Below are 14768 nucleotides of genomic sequence, written 5' to 3'. Positions count from 1 at the left end.
AAGCCCTGATTTAGGTTCCTACTGTTGCAAGTAAATTAGATATAAATTTAAGAGACAGTCAACAAATCCTACCCATGTTTTTCTTTGAAGTACTTATCCTATCTTTAAGCAAGTGAAAAATTGTGTTTGTTCTTCACAGATTTGCTCTGCCAGCTACATAATCTCCTATATAAAAAGCCTACTGAAATTATACAAGAGATGCAGCTTCTGAATCAACTTCAGATGAATTTCTTGACCTCCTCGAAAAATTAAATAAAACCTTTAAACCATCATAATTTCTCAAAAAGCCCTATTTCCAATTGCACAAGGCAATCTCTAAACAAAATAATAAAACAACAAACACAGCAGTTCTTGGAAAAGTTAACACTGATTAAAACACTCATCTAAAACGACAGTGCCTTTCACACTGGTTAGAAGTTTGGGGAGGTTTGAATGCTCTCCTGCTTTAACAACTTACAAATACCACCACTGAAAGCCAAAAAGAAAAAAAAAAAAAAAAACGCAAACAAACAACTCGACTACAGAACAGAGACTGCAAAAGACTTGCTTAAAACCAGGATGCCAATAACTGCAACTCCTTAGCTGCTGCATCTCTCAGTACTCCAAGTTTAAATCACCCAGCACTGTGAAACACAACAAACCCCACCTACAATAATAGGACATTACTGATTAAATCAGTCTTACTAGGGCTGTCTCACTTCACATAGTCCTTTCCAGTCTACAAAAGTGCAAGATTTCCACATAACTTACATATTTAGGCTGCAGAGTGTTCTGAAGCAGAATGCATCTAAACAGAAGGTTATAATGAAGAGGATAAAGCAGTGGCATTTGAACCAACTGCTGAATTTGATAGTACTTTTTGTTGTTTGAAACCACAAAGAGAGCAATCTGAGGCAAGAGTAATCCCGAATTTCTTGTTCGGCAGGTTGGGCACTCTCACCTGAAATGAGTCAAAACCCACAACAGAGCAAGTTCTGGTATGGAGCGTATTAGAAAATCTCTTTTGTGTTTTGCTTAGGATATGAGAATAAAGAGAACTTCAGGAAAATATTTGGATTTTTTTTGATGTCTAGAAATCGTTTCATAAAGTAACACTGCAGAAAGCAAAGATGTTTCACGTAAGAAATTTCAGGTGGGGGTCTTTTAAAGAGGAATAAAGAACAACACGCCCTGTGAAGTATATACCAGTACTGGCAATGACAGGGCCCAAAGGAGACTGTTTCATTTCATTTATAATTAAACAGAAGTCACTTTAACCTTAATACTGGGTATCACCCATAAGTAATTCCAAGACTTCACCTTTTTTGCTGTTTAGTATGTGTACTCATCTGGATAACAAAGCACTTTTTTTTTTTTTTTTTTGGGGGGGGGGTCAGTTTTAAGAGCACAATATTTTTAACATTATTTATGGAAAATACTGCAGGGAAAGTTTTTAATCTCAATTTCCAGAAGTAATTTTCATTTAGCAATTTCATTAGACAAGAGCTGCAGAAAGAGAAATACAGGACTCAGTATAAAATGGAATAAAAGTCAAACCACCTCCTCCAGCATCGTAACCACATTTCTCAGTCTGCTTCCTTCTAGTCTCAGCACCTTAATCTCACTAGAAGGCAAAGCTTAAGTGGCATTGCCAATTGTAATACTGTCAGTTTGGTTTCATCTGAAGTTGAGCAAAAGGAATGACAGAAGTAGAAGGCATAGATCAGAAAGCATTGGCGTTTCTATGTTCATCAGCCGAGTGTAGTCACTATGCATGTTCCTATAAACAGGTATGAAACCCTAAATCAGTATTCTTCCCCACCACTTTTTTTTTTTTAGCTGACTAAAGATTACTAACAGATTACCAAGACTCCCAGTGGTGAGTGTAACTACTTAGGCTCCAAACTCTTCCAATTTACTGTAGAACAATTTTAGTAACACCACTGACCTGAACAAGGAAACCTTTAGTGATTTAAACTCATAAAATCTACTGTTATCAGATTTTCGGTGCTCAATTCAGCCAACTAAAAATATTGGCTCAAAGCTCAAATGCTGTTAGATCTGTAGATACAATGAAGATAAAACTTTCAACTGTTACTAGTTGATACATTAATTACAAAAAAAAAAAAAAAGTAACATTTCTGTGTTTTATCAACTGAAAGCATTACAATGTTTCACATCAGGCAAACAACTGATACCCCCATCAAGCACAGAAAACAGAAATCCTACCATAAGAGAGATTTTAAGATCAAAAAAGATCATAAGAATTTCTAGTGAGCTTTAACTTGCAATTTTATTCAAATTACTTGTTAAAATAAATGTTTAATGTTGTGACATTGTTTAAAAACATGGTTCTATTTCTAATTTTTTTTTTTTTTCAATCTTCCATATCAAACTTCAACAGAGGTTTCAACCAAGAAGTTTTAAATAAATCTAGATGACTCTGTGTATGGAAAACTACAAAATAACGTAGCCTTACAAAATGGCATGGGCAGTATGCTAAAAACACACACACTCACCAAAACACAACAGTCTTGGTCACCTTTACTCTCTCCATCAAGAAACCAAGTCATCCTTTTGGACATTCAATCAGATTACAGGTTTTATGACATCTGAATAGGGATTTGAGAACACTGCTTGTTTATTCTTATTACTCCTATATTAAACACAGCTTTCTGGCTTTCTCATAACCAGGTGCACAGATAAACTTAAGATGTTATGTCATCCGTTTTTACACATCCTGAAAGATATTCTCAAGAACAGTAAACGTTAGACATTGGTCAAAAGTTGCTTAGTCTCTGTAGGTTTTAACACGAATAGTAAACAAAAAGCCATCATCCACACCAAAATCTTGGATTTTTTCTAGCAATACAATTCAAATAAAAGCAACAAAAGCTGTGTTTTTCACATAATATATACAGTTTCATTAGTCCTACTTAGTGAATAGTAAAGAAGTTTCCATGAAACGCTAGAATTGAGGGATGGCAAAGATGGCACCTTAAACCAAAAGATTAACCAAATACTTCCCTTTGAAACATCTTTGTTTACAAGGACCCCTTTTACCTGGTCTGACACACTAAAAATGTTTTCAGGTAATAAGACATGAAATCAGGTCAGTTTCAACAAAACACAAGTTGTAATAGACTTCAGAAGAGAAAACACAGGAAGCTAATTTTAAAGGATAGGCTGCTTGCTAATATACTTTTCCTTACTTACTGAAATAACTGTTCTTACTAAGTCACCATGGAGAAAACCATGAAGAACCAAGTTTCTGAAGAGTCCTGAATACACAGTGGTTTTTGTTTGTTTTTAAAATCATTTACATAAAGCTCTATGATCATCGCAGGCCACACAAGCATTAAAAACACTGTCTAAAAGCCTTTTTCCACTTCACAGATATCAAAGAAGCGTTCAGCTCCATTTTTATTTTTATTTATTATTTTTTTTTTTTATCTCCAGAGCAGAAAGACGCGACATCACAAACAGCTATTTCAGCAGACCTTTGAAATCTCCCTGGGCTATCCATAACTGGGAAGTAGGAGTCTCTCCCATATGGTTTTATGGGGTGCCTGTGCTATCAGGTCCCCACTCTGAAACTTCTGCTTCTGAAGGTGGCTGCTGATGCAACTTCTTCCCCCCAACCTCATGGTAAGAGAACACCCTCACCCCCCAGCCAAATACAAGAGCAACTGAAGAGAACAGAGGAAAAGAGCTATCTTCCACACTCAGAAGAAAGAAGGCAAGGGAAGGAGGAGAGAGAAGGGGCAAGTGTTTAAATTTAGGTATTTACTTACTGAAACACAGAAAAAACACACATACAGCTCCACGTTGGCAGAAATCCCAGCAGTCAGAGCTGAGGAGCTTTGCTTCTAGTCAGTGTCTGTCTCGAGCTTCACAGGAGCTTTCTCCCTCTCTCACACGCACACAGAAGCACACTGAAGATCAGCCTGAACTGCCAAGCCAAAGTGTATCTCAGGTTTATTGAAAGTGTAATTCATTATAATAAGAGCCAGCATAACATAAACATATGCAGGAAAAACAGGCTTAGCGCAGTACCACAACAGACGCTAGTTTTGATCCAGTACGACACAACACTCACAGACCACAGGGGGGGGGAAAAACGTTTACAATTCCTTTAAGTAAAAGCAAAACATAATGTGCACTGGGTAACATTTGGACCCATTAAAGTCATACCAAAAAAAAAGACTACAGCAAGAATACCTCCTGAACTTTGCCAGTAGAGATCTATCTGCCTGCCAGCTCAGTCATTTTGGGAAGCAGCCCTCAGCTCAAGGTACTGCGGCACATGGGAACTGAGATGAGGAAAAGAAAAAGGATCTGTACAACACTGATGGAATAAGGAAGAGGAAATGCCGATGGGCCCCAAAATACTTGGGGAGAGGGGTTCAATACATCACTATATTTATAAAATACACAGCTACAACTGCCACCTACATGAGAGCTATGATCAAACAGCATTTCATTTGCTTTTCACCAGCCTTCAAACACTGTAGATACCAAAAAGTGAGAGACCACAGAAGAACTCACTTCACAGTAATAAAGCTAACACATGCTTTTAAGATGTTATCTGCTATTAACTCAATAACCAATTAAGACCAAAGTTAGAAAAGTAGTATTACTGCTTCCAAAACTCAAATCTAAAACCGCTGAAGTTAACTTACTAGTGGGCAGGTTATCAAAATGCCTGACCGCCTTCAGCATCAACATTTCTTGTTGAAATCAGTGTATTTCAATATTCCATGTAACACCCTCTATACAGATTTTTTTTTGCATCTTTGAATTTTCCATTAATTCTCACATGTTTAAAATATTGGTAATAAAAAGACAGTAAGTTCTCTACGGTTTTAAGTCTATTTTAGTAAAACTAAAGCATTCAAAGTATTACCCAATTTAGAAACACACTTCATGAAAGAAATAGTTCAAAATGTCAACCACAAGATGTCACAATCAAAAAAGACTTTGTAAGCACAATAATTCTTAACTTTCACATTTGATACTCTACCTGCCAGACTAACTTTGAAACAGCTTCATAAGCAAGGTGTAATAGTCCCCGTCAGACCCGCACACGAGTCTGACAGCATGTTTTTGCAGGATGCACTTTTGCCACCCTCCCCTCTGGGAGAAATCCCATCAAGTTTGCTCCAAGGAAATTAACTCCCACCCCTGTTCCTTTTGCTGGCTCTTCTGCCTGCTGTAGTCTCCACTCCTCCCCTTTCTCCAACTAGTCCCACCTTCTCAGCTTTCTCCTTCAGTACACCACATTCCCTACCTTCACCCTCCTCTTCCTGACACGTCCCCGTCTAAGCTGCTTTTTGGATGCAGTCCTATCTCTCCTCCTCTGACCCACACCCATTTCTTCTCATGTCAAGAACCCTTCCACCTCCACTCCCCATTTCTACGCTGCACCCACCCCACGGTCTCCTTTCCCTGGTGCTGCTGCAGCCCTCTTGCAGAGCTAGCCCCTTTCACAACTCCCCCGCAGCAAGATTCCCAGATAAATGCCCTTTTTGTTTTCTTCTACCTCCTCAGATTTTTTATTTTTCCCTACAAAGCAAGAGCATGTGCTTCCCCCAGGGCTCCCAGGAAACACAACTTCATACTTCCCATGGGGAGACCTGCAGAAGCAGCTTTAATGCAGCGAGAAGCGTTTCACTGAGTGGCAGCACTGCGAAGCAAAATGCTCCCCACACTAAGTATTTTTGGTTCTTGAAACATTTCAGTGAAATAAAGAACTAAATGTTAAAATAGAAAGCAACTTTGCAGGCACTCCTAAGCTCTCCTTTTCTGAGCAGCTTTTCCTGCCAAAGGCAGAAGGCAAGGTTTGTTTTACTGTAATATTACGTGGCAGTTCACCCATTTACCCACTATTCGATCCACAGGTCTTACCACGAAAGAAGAAAAACTAATGAAGGCCAACAATAAACTTCAGCCTTTCCTAAATTCTACTAAAATAAATGGTAGAGGTAACCAGAAAAGAACTAAATTCCTAGAAGGAATGCCATTATTCTTTCTGTTGGAAAAAAAAAAAAAAAAAAAACAATCTGTTCTTATTTTTTTTTCAAATCCTATTTTTCCCCCTCAAGAAAGGGCTTCACAGCAAACCTGACTAGTTGTTTGATTTTTCTGGAGAGCTGAATAGGAGAGGATCTTTAGAATGCATGTAACAGACAAAGGTTCAAACAAAAGCTGAATTCTTAATTAGCATGGGTTTATTTTAGTAAACAACAGAACCTTAAGACTGAAAAGATCTCATCTCATTTAACTGCCTAATGGATTTTTCTTACCTTCCCAATTTTCAAGCCAACTCTATTGATGAAAGTTTCTATAGAAAGCATGCAAAACCCCTACTTGGTACAACAGTGAAATCACTTCAGCTTCAGCCTGGGTTTACCAATGCTTTGCTTCAGCAAGCAACAGGCAAAAAAACTGACAAACACAGGGAAAGGTAACCTTTATAAAACCTCAATATGCAGCTTTAACCTTCTAAATTCTTCGCATTTTTAAGTGTACTCACAATAGTGACTTCAGTCAGCCTTTGTATTGTCCAAAGAATACCAGTGCTATAGAAGGGTTAAGAAATATGAAATTCTAACACCCAAACAGCATAGATGAGAACACTTCTGGAGAAGCCAAATTAGACAGATGCAAAATTCCTCAAATATCTTTCTCAGATTGATTTTTAAACAACTTGATTTTGCAAGTTAATAACCCAAATAACATAAACGTCATTTAAAAGTCAATACAAAAATCCTAGTGTATGTTTAGAACTACTGAAATGGAAAAAGAAAAAAAAAAAGCAGAAAAATCAAGTAAATGTCTGAGCTTAAATAGTCAGGTGGTTTTAACCAAAGACAAGAGTTTCTTAAACACATGCATACAAATACGTACATGCAAAGACATATTTATGTAATTTTATAGTACTCTAAACCAGTACCTTTGTGCTTAATGGTGATGCAGTCAACACAAGTAGCTAAAAACATCAGGTCTAAAATTCTCATTAATCTTAAGTGGTAAGAAGTCTGAAGCCAGTGACCGAGCATGCTTTCTCTATTAACAAGTACCATCCTGCAATTGTCACGTGGATCCATTTCCTTATGCACTTATCATGTAAGTAATTTCCCATACCACTATCCAGATTAAGTCCATTTTGGGGATAAAGCACTCAGCTTTCCAGAGCTCGTAAGTGCTCAACATGGTACGCATAAGTAAATAGTCCAACAGTGAATATTCTAAGACAAACAAAACAAAATTCCAAACTTTTCAAGATATAATGCCATCGTTTCCAAATGGAGCTTTCTTGTGCCTTGTTTTACTCAACAACACACACAATTTTATACTGAACCAACAACACATAATTGAAGATTACATTTCAGTGTGTCAATTCTATTGTCACACAGTCCTCCGTTCCAGGTAGAAGTTCAGTTATTAAAAGGAGCAAACATTTCAGAGAAGTTTAACAATAAAGTCCCCATTAAATGAAAGGCTATTGATGCACATTCCTAACATTAAGGATTTTCTCACTCTCATGGAGTGAAACAATTAACAGTGTAACCAGATCTCATGAGAACATATACAATATACTATGCCATTGTGCCTTTATTTTTTTAATCCAAATAACAAAGAATACCTTTTGTCCTTTGCATTTAGAGTGGAGAGGAGGATGTGGGAGAAGGACACCATCATTATAAAGTAATACAACACTTCTATTAATTCAAAAAACTGCAGAAAACATCAGAGTCCTAGCTAGCATCAACCTATTAAAATAACCCTAGACAAAAAACAAAACCTCCTTATGCAGTGGTAACGACTCTGTATCTATCCCTGTTTCAGAATATATTTCTTTTTTAAAGACAGAACAAATTCAACGTCATGGAAAAAAAAAAAAAAGCGTGCAAACCAGTCACCGTTTGGTATCTACATATTACGAAAATGAAGGGGCACTTCCCAAGAAAAAAAATAAGGTGTCCTTTAAAAGTAATCACATCTCAATGCAGTCTGTATCCTGAGTCATTTGTTTGAAATGCCAGTCCCAGAAATGCTAAGATTTAGATGACGATTATCTCCTCGACATTATCCCAATTTGATTATACAGTGTTTACTACATCAAAGCCAGAAAAAGCACAGTAATAGATTCAGTGACACACCCACTTGGAACAGTGAAGACCTATTATTAAAGAACCCTAAGAATCATTTTCAAAAGGTTTTTATTTTCAAACACAGTCTAACGTAAGATGTTACCATAAAGCAAGATTGTTAAATATTTTTATTCAACCCACATATTTGAAGCTGAGGCTCAGAAGCCAGGTGAAATTATTTATGTGATCAGGAAACTCAACTATCCTTCTTGTATAACTCTCTTATTGGACACATTACAGAAATTCAAAAGCCAAGTTTCACATGGTTGAACACATCAATAGAGTGTCATTAACACTCATTCCCTCGTAACTCCACAACTCATACCAGAACACGAGACAATACGTTTCCTTCAGGCCTGACCCTGAGCAAGTTCTCAATATTTTTAGCTTTTGCATGGCTTTATTGTGCTGTGGTCTGCATAATAAGCATTGATATCTAGCAAATCTGTACATTCTAATAAGCAGGTTACAGTTAAAAATCCACATGTGGGGATGCCTGTGTAGACAAGGTCATAACAACCTGTGCTGTTTCCCAGTCGTGTGGGCGCACCATGGTAGTTTAGACTCAGACAACTAGAATGATTATAATCAACATATCATCCAGAGTTACGCTGCATAAGACAGTGATTATAATGTTGTCACCCTGTCTACGTTACCTCTCGCATCTTCTTTAGCACCAGGAAAGCTGAATACTAGACAACTTTAAAAGGAGAAGCTATCATCAGGCAGAAGACTAAACTCAGCCTGAGAACCTACACCTGTGGAGCAACAAACAGGTATTTAACTGAGGGTGCCAAACTGGTCATACCATCCAAATCCTTCAGCAGACTTGACAGCACTATCTCTGCTATCCTCCTACATCTATCAAATCAGAAGTGTTTGTGCAACACGTTTTCAAAAGATGCGGCACAATTTTTAAATATAAACAGAGCTATTTAGCGTTGGCTATCAGCAAAACAATCAGCTTAATGTATATCTTAACAGTTATGATAATGCCTTGAACACAGGATCTCATAAGGACAAGAGTACACAAACAAGCTACACTTGGTAAATTCATGCACAAGCACATCAGTCACTCTGCAATAGCTGTCCACACACTTTTTTTTTTGTTCAAAGAAAACCCTGGCTGCTATTTTACAGTTATTATGGCTAATAAACTGTTTGTAGGTTTATTTTACAATAGCTAGCTCAATCTGGAGGTATAGAAAATATTTTCTCTATTATATACAGAAATGCAGATATAATTTTTACTCTTCTACATTTAGCAACGTGAACAGAACACCAGAGTTGAAATCTTTAGCACATTCCCGTCCTTAGTCCCATGTAGTTCTTGCCATTTTTTATACAGTACTAGTGTAATGTAAGCTACAAGAAAACAGAACAGAACAGTGAAACAAGCGTGTTGTCTAGTAACAAAGCCCCTTCTAGAGAGCCTGGCACCAGTTCTGGTCACATTTTTGGAGCACTGTCCTTCAGTATATTCTGTGGAATTTTGTTTAGCATTTAATCATAGATTTTCCCATCTGTATATAAAATGAACCATGCAACACTTGGATAAATCCCATCTCACAACGTTTACAATGCTTACACAGTTCAGCTATCTTTTGCCTTACACTAAGACATAAGCAAAACCTACCTGCAGCCTAAAGCCTCTATGCCTATTGGTAATCTTCATTTGCAGATGTTATCCTACTGATGACATCATTTGTTTACAGATGACCAACCAAACACACAGCACTGTGAGCTGAATTACTGAATGAATCAAGTAAGGCCTGCCACTTTAAAATTTCCCAGTTAAGGATGGTCTGACTATCTGGAGGGCAAGTGTTTGTAACAAGATCTGATCAAAATGACCTCTGGAGTCCTACAAAGCAGCTCTGTTTCCACGCTCCTCTTTCAAAAAGATGAAGAAGTAAGTCTACCACAGACACACTATTCCAAGCATATTAAAATCCAAATAAAAGATACTGAAAACAAAGCAAGCAAACAAAGAAAATCAATACTAGAAGCAGGACATCCGCAAAGAAGAGAGTCACATTAAACATTCAGAGTGGCCTTAATGTAATTACTACAGAATAGGGCTGATTCAAGACTCTTCTCCCAATAGCAATATAAGATCTTGCCTTTCTGAAAGCATTTATGACATGACAGTGCATACACACAAGTGTCAAATATGCAGACAAATGCAAGGTCTTCTTGACTTGCACAGACATTTGTTACCAGTTGGTCACACTCATAGCATAAACTTCATTTGAAACTGAATACTTCAGCAACATTAAAAGCAAAACCTCAAGAAATTGTTTTTATCTGTGCAGAATTTCTTTAACAAAGAATTTAATACATTGACAAGCTTGAACACTCCTCTTCGGTAACGCTCAAATTTCATTTGGCATATGTTCAAGACTACAGCGACATTCAGACAAACTCATTAAAATTATAGTATTGTGACAGATAAACACTCAACTTACTTTACATAATATCTTGCACCTTCAAAAGTGTAAGCTTCCTCCCAACCTGTGGGTAAGTCTGGAAAACAAGCAGCAAAACATTGTAATTAACTTTTGAAATGATGCTAGCCATACTGGTCTAGTCCTTGACTAAGGTAGTTAAAATATTGCATCTTATTCCCAATGTTAAATGCTCTAGTCCTACAAACAAGTACTTGTAAATTGACTCAAAATACTGCCTCTCAGTTTAAATTCTGTAATCTACTACAAGCAACACACAGAAAAATCTGATTTGGATTTCTCAAACGATAAGGGCTTATAAGTGTGTCTTATGTAGCAATGTTTCTTCCTTTGCCCAGTAACTAGAACTCACTGTCGTCATGAGTTCTTTCTGCCTTGAACTTCAGTAGCATCAAATCACCTGACAGACAAAGATCTAAGCGAAATCGATTTACTGAGTTTGCGTTACATGCAAGTAGCAAGCATCTTAACAGGCATGGTATCAACTACACCACAGAGCTATTTTGTATTAGCATAATTCCACCACCGATGTTACTAACAAGTGTTCCTGCAGTGTTTACAACTCTATTCAATTTCACATGAGAATAATTTTCAATGCAAATCTAGTGGAGGAAGTGGGTACATCTTTTCCCTCTGTATCTCAGGAGTCAAGAGCCCAGACACAAAAGAAAATATCTCTCTGGAAAAAACAACAACAACAAAAACAACCAACCATTAATGGTCAACTTTTTTTTTTAAACTAATTTCTTCCTGATGCAATGGAAAATGTGAAGATGCTGAAGAATCACCTCTACGCAACTCTAGATGCATCGCTACCATTAAAAGTTTGCTGCAGTTGTTAAAAGCAGTAATTGAAATGTATGTCTCACTCTCTGAATTATAAAAGCAACGATATTTTTCCCAGGAAAAAAGAAAAAATATTTAGTCTGGATCACATGACTTTTCCTGTTTGTTCATTTGCTCTGGGTGACTTTTTTTTTTTTTTATTTCACCTCTGTCTTCTCTAGAAGAAATGAAAATCCAGGTGTCTTGATAACGACACAAGGCAAAGTTCATCAAACAGGAAGACTCTCTAGCAGAATGACTAATGGCTGCTAGAAGAACTTTGCAAAAAGAATACCTTTCCAGGGCTGAATATCTTCAGAAATAAGAACTTCATTTTAAAGGACAATATTTTCCTCATCATCTAGTATGTATTTCACAGTATTACTTACTAAAAAGCTTTACAATAATACAAATTTCCAAGAGAAACTTATTCACTCAGAAATAATCTCTTTAGAGAAGACACATCTTGTGCTTACTTTGACCAGGTTCCAAAACAACGGTCAGGACAAAACAAGATATAAAATCCAGAGCTAATCTGTTTGATTGTATCTACGTATGGAGACACAAATTAATACACACATGAATGAGGAAAACACAGAAACTGGTTTGTTTTGCAGGTACCTCAGTATCTGATCTACAAATCATGGTCAGTATATCCAAGGCCATACCTCGCTCTGTGTTCAGAAATAAGTTTAATTTACCTGATAACAACTCTCCTAGGTTATATACAGTACTCCAGATCCTCAAAAGCAAGCTGCATTTCCCTTAGACGGCACTTAATGGCCGAAATAAATGAGACACTTGGAGAATTACTGGTAAATCACCATCAGTCAACAGAGACACTGTTGGCAGCGTGGAAAAAAAAAGGGAATTAATGCTCAGCTCATATTAATGGCCAGCTAGCAGAGCACTTCACATACATCTGCCCCCATGCGTACTGCTGTAGATGAAAGCCAGTCTCTCAATTAATCTGAGTACTGGAAGTGGGGAAAAGAGGAGCCCGATAGCAATCAGCAGCTCTATTTCCTGGCACTAAATGACTTCTCCCAAGCATCAGCCCCTCGCTGCAGGCTGAGCTGCAGAGTTCCTTCCACCAGCCAGAGCCCCGGCTTCCCGAACTGCTCCCAACTCTCACAAGGCTGCCCGCAGTTTCCGAAGGGGCTCTTTCCGACCTCGTGCCGCCTAAGCGCTGAGCAAACCCCGGCAGCGAACAGCCCGATCGGGCCCCACAGAGCGGCGGCTTTCCCTGCGATCACCCGGGCGGCTGCTCGCAGACAAACAGCCGCCCGTAGAGCTGCCCTCCACCACCTCCCAGCGGCACGGCCGGGCTCTGGGGCTCGGCAAGCCTTCCTCCTCCTCCTCCTCCTCCTCCTACTTCTCCAGGAGGAGCGAGCAGCAGCACCGAGCTCCCCATCCCTCGCGGCTCGGTGCCTCGCCTCCCCCCTGTCACTCGCGAACCACCCCCGCTCTCCGCGGGGACGGCAGCGGAGGGGGGGGCGCAGGGGAGGGCTCCGGGGGCGCTCCGCGCGCTGCTGGGGGGCGCCCCGCTGCTCCCCGGGGCCGAGCCGCCGGGCGGGGCGGGCAGCGCCCAGGGGTCCCCGGGGGTCCCCGCCCGGCAGCGGGAGGGCGGCGAGGAAAGGCGGGGGGGACGCGCGGCGGCGGCGGCGGCGGCGGGGGGAGACCGCGGGGTACCGAGCCTCGGGGGAAGGGGCGGCCATGTCGGAGGAGGGCCGGGGGGCTCCCCGCTGCTCCCCCAGCCCCCCAGCCCGGGCGGGGTCCTACCTGCGCTGCGGCGGTGCCCGGTGATCACGGCCTCTCCGGTGAGCGGGTGCAGCCAGGTCGTGCTCTTCGCCTCCTCGCTGCGGGGACGCACACAGGGAGCGAGTCAGGCGGGCGCTGCACCCCCCGGCCCCGCTCCGCGCCCCCCTCTGCCCCCCGGCCCCCCTCCGCCTCCGCCGCCGCCCCGCTCACTTGATGAAGAAGACGCGGCCGCCCTGGCTGATCCCGTAACTCCAGCTGCCGGGCAGCGCCCGCAGCCGCTCCGCGCTCAGGTCCGCCGGGGCCGCCATGGCCGAGCCGCCGCCGCCGCCAGCGCAGCCGGGGAGAGCCGGGGGGGAGCGGGAGGGGAGGGGAGGGGGGCGAGGGAAGGAGGGAGGGAGGGAGGGGAGGGGGCGCGCGGGCACGAGCGAGCGCGTCCCCGCCGCCGCCGCCGCCAACACCTTGGGGAGGGGCGGGGGCAGCAGGAGGGGGCGGGGCGAGGCGGCAAGGCACGCCCCCGCGCGGGCACGCCCCGCCCGCCGCGGGGGCGCGCAGCACTGCTGGCCGTTGGGGCGGGGCAAGGGAAATGGCGGGGGGGGTTCGGGGGGCGGCCCGGGGCCCGGCTGGCGCGGGGCCGAGGCAGGGGGAGGCGGTGGGGTCGTGGCGCTTCGAGGGGGCGGGCCGAGTGTGCGTGCGTTTCTACAGAGCTAGGCAGGCCTTCGATTTAAGTTAAAAAAAAGAAATTAATAAAACTGTCGTGGCCGTGGTGTTTCTGAGGGGAGCTTGCCGTACAGAACTGTGTCCTAAAACGAGGAGGGCTGGGGAGCCCGAGGTGTTGTGCTCACAACACTCCTGCGTCCACAGGAACGTTTGAGATTCACAGCTGAGAGCTTCGCCCTCCTCTGTCTCCCGTTCTGAACACTTATGGAAAATTAAAATCGGACAGAACAAGTTGCCGTGTGGCTTGTTCCCCACCACACCTTGCGGGCAAAGCCCTAAAACCCAGCTGTCCCGCACCAGACACTCCAGGCCTGAAGAGCAGTGGACACGTGGGCAGGCATTGTTATCTTTAAGTAACTGGATTTGAGATAAGAATGCTTCCCTGCCCAACGTAACCAGTCACCACTGACAGCACCTGAGATTTACAGACTACCGCATATACGCTGGGGAAAACACAAGTTATCCTACAAACAGTTCCCTTCTCTCCTAAGAGCAAGAGCACTTGGACGACAAGTAGAAGTGAATAATGACTCTTCCACTGAAGGGCTGTGGAAGGCTGCCTGGTGACAGCGTGGGGGAAATCACGTGTGTTTTGGGCTCATGAGGTGGTAATTGTGTGCCAGCTTCCCTTGTGCAACCTTACTGAAGCAAAGAGCAAGTGCTCTTGATATTGAGAACGCCGGGTACCTGCCGTCACGCAGAATCAGTTGTCTTTGTTAGCAGAGGAGGACATACAGCACAGCAAGACTTACATTCAGTCAGGTTCAGGCATTAGGTAGAATTTAGGTACAATAAATCCTTCCGAATCTTGGCATGTTCTTTTCCAAACTCCTTCCTTAGGCGACTAAATTTTGCCAGTTCT

At 41.8% G+C, this 14768-nt stretch overlaps 1 protein-coding gene across 6 annotated transcripts in view; it reads right to left on the bottom strand.

Moving 5' to 3' along the window:
- The window catches only part of PLEKHA5 (pleckstrin homology domain containing A5), a 168091-nt gene extending 154604 nt beyond the window's left edge, over positions 1-13487 (bottom strand). For 3 of the 6 annotated variants that reach the window (XM_032186867.1, XM_032186844.1, XM_032186852.1), the window contains exons 1-3: positions 13400-13486; positions 13211-13287; positions 10604-10661 (exon numbers count right to left, since the gene is read on the bottom strand). The gene's annotated coding sequence lies outside the window, so the exon portion shown is untranslated. Of the gene's footprint in view, positions 1-10603; positions 10662-13210; positions 13288-13399 lie in introns of all 6 variants that reach the window. The other 3 variants (XM_032186858.1, XM_032186792.1, XM_032186877.1) reach the window with 2 other exon arrangements.
- Positions 13488-14768: the final 1281 nt, after the last annotated feature.

Source organism: Aythya fuligula, chromosome 1, assembly GCF_009819795.1.
Source record: "Aythya fuligula isolate bAytFul2 chromosome 1, bAytFul2.pri, whole genome shotgun sequence".
Classification (NCBI taxonomy): domain Eukaryota; kingdom Metazoa; phylum Chordata; class Aves; order Anseriformes; family Anatidae; genus Aythya; species Aythya fuligula.
Note: the sequence above shows the minus strand (reverse complement) of the source record. Positions and strands in the feature narration are given on the sequence as shown.